General features: G+C 41.4%; 1 long non-coding RNA gene across 1 annotated transcript; it reads left to right on the top strand.

Moving 5' to 3' along the window:
* The first annotated feature begins 771 nt into the window (after positions 1 to 771).
* LOC138534509 (uncharacterized) lies at positions 772 to 1,396 on the top strand. Its single transcript, XR_011284877.1, has 4 exons — positions 772 to 844; positions 924 to 988; positions 1,087 to 1,203; positions 1,289 to 1,396. It is a non-coding gene; the product is annotated as an uncharacterized lncRNA (long non-coding RNA).
* Positions 1,397 to 2,642: the final 1,246 nt, after the last annotated feature.

Here is a 2,642-nt window from a genome sequence, read left to right as displayed (position 1 = left end):
TCGTGCCTTTAACGGCATGGCGGCAATGCCCTTACCGGCATGGCGCAAAGCTTGTGCCCGCAAAGTCGTAGTAGCCCTCTATTAGCGGGCTATTGACTACACGGGCACGCTATTTGCGCCTTGCCGGTAAGGACCGTTACTTACCTCCAACCTCGGAATGACCCCCATAATCTCATAAAATTATAAATAGATTGTGGGGTGCTAGTCTCGTAACGATACCACTCCAAGTTAATGGGTCTCAACAAAACTACACAACAAAAATGGGAGAAAAGCACATCCATGTATGTACAATGAAAGAATTATGAAACTTGAGAATGACCAAGTAATCATTATAACACAATTGCATACTCCAAAATGGCGTTGTGACATAATGAAATGACCATTGTAGATATTATCATCAGGATACAGCTATCCTCACAGCATGCGAAGTGAGTGTAACCTCTTTTATCAAAATGACTAGATTAGTCTATCATTAAGGATGGTGTAATTAATGGTATACTTGACAGCACTGTGACTTATGATTAAGTCTTACCACCATGGAATAAGATCGTACGTATATAGCAACAAATTACATTCACGTTTCTGCAATGTAATTGCTATTTAGCAAGTAGTGATAATAGCACATTAGATTGATGAGCAGTACACACAAGCATAGAGATCCCAATGTAATGACTGGGAACCACGTTTCCCAGAATCCCTACCATCACATGACCAGCAGGGTCTAATCACATGATTATATATCACAATTGTAACTAAGCAACAGACTGACTCCGCAATCTAACGAGGGACACGGCAAACACCTCCTGTTACCGGACGGTGGCAGGAAGGAGATTTCTACAATCAGGTAAGCACGGTGAGGTTTACCGTATAATTTTGAGAATACAAGAAAGTCCAAGACTCTAATGTCGGACTCTTTTTCATAGACCGAATGCAGAGCGTGAGACGGTGTCTCTGAACGCAGCCATTCCAACTTCGTGAGCATTTTATGGTGAGTACTCTCGCCATTTTCATAGTATAAATTTACAGTGTAGATAATAATTAACATGCACACTGATGATACATTTGTTCATTTTTCTGCACACACAGGTGCAAGATTGAAACTAATAAGAAGGAATTATTAGTACTACAGCCATATTATTAGCATTTGCAAGAAGGAAAGCTACTTCCAGCCATATTATCCACTAAGGACTAACCCATATACAGGTACTGACCATAGTGATCTTCTTTCTAATGATCAATACACATGAGAACATTAATTACTAATATACACACATCATGTAATTCACAGGCGACCTTTACCACAATAACGAACATTGATGATGAAAGATGACGGTTTCATGATTTCACAACGCAATTAAACAGCAAGTGGTCGAACAGTTATGGGAAATTTTGTTATCAAGAAAGACTTGTGAATTTCATAAAAACTATTTCTGCTCCTGAAGAAGAGAGAATATATCTCTCGAAACGCATAGAGCTTTGAAATTAATTGTTTGATTTTTTTATTGAGAATTATCAATGTTTTTGACTTTCTGTTGATTTTTATAAAATTAAATTTACTTTGAAAATGTCCTCCTGAGAATTGTGTGTTTATACAAAAGCAGGTATAAGAACAATTGAAATTGAGATATTTTGAAATAATAGTAATATCAGATGAACTAATTTTCTATTTTGGAATTGGCAAATGTTGAAACTATTGAACTACCTTTGAAATTTTGTAAAATTTGATTGGAATAATCATGCTTTCCATTACTTTATAGTGTGCAGGGGACGGGAGTTCCTATTAGCGATAGGAACTCTACTGTGTTCAATAGTGCGCAGTCAAACATTGCAGAGGCAATGCACTGGCCCTACAGGCTATCATGTCCCGACTACTACGTGAAAACACGCCAGTGCCCTCCACCAGCACCACGCCTGCAAGCTCCCAGGCAGGCAGTCCCAGAAGCAGATCTATGTGCCTATCTGGCTTCACCCAGAAGGACACGCATGCTGCCAAGTGTGGCCGAAAGTAGTGCAGAAATATGGACATTTTCTCCACATGTGAATAGTTGGGGAGTGGGAGGGTACGTTTGGGAGGGGAGGTCCATAGTTGGAATAGATAGTTGGGGCCTGGGAGGTGGGAGGGTATGTTTAGGAGTGGGAGGGGGGCTCCATAGTTGGGGCCTGGGAGGTGGGAGGGTACATTTGGGAGTGGGGGGTCCATAGTTGGGATAGATAGTTGGGGTCTGGGAGGTGGGAGGGTACGTTTGGGAATGGGAGGGGGGCTCCATAGTTGGGGCCTGGGAGGTGGGAGGGTACATTTGGGAGTGGGTAGGAGGGTCTATAGTTGGGTTAGATAGTTGGGGCCTGGGAGGTGGGAGTGTACGTTTGGGAGGGTATTGCTGTTGCACCTGTTTTAATTGTCTTCATTATAATACACTAGGCTGTACATTCTTTTTCTGCATGAGTATTAATTATTTAATCAAAGTGTTTGAAATTACATGTCAGAAATTGTGCACCATGTGCTTGTGAGGATTGTTCAAAAGAAATTGTGAATCAGTGCATCCCGTACATGTTGACCATCAATGGCCTCCCCCAGGGGATGCAATGCCATCACAAGAGTTAGCCATGTATGTGCACGAAAGGTAAAGTGAATGAGGTAAATC

Source organism: Ambystoma mexicanum, chromosome 1q, assembly GCF_040938575.1.
Source record: "Ambystoma mexicanum isolate Mex_15411 chromosome 1q, UKY_AmexF1_1, whole genome shotgun sequence".
In the NCBI taxonomy this organism is placed as follows: domain Eukaryota; kingdom Metazoa; phylum Chordata; class Amphibia; order Caudata; family Ambystomatidae; genus Ambystoma; species Ambystoma mexicanum.
The sequence above is the reverse complement of the archived record's forward strand: the minus strand, read 5'-3'. Positions and strand labels throughout refer to the sequence as shown.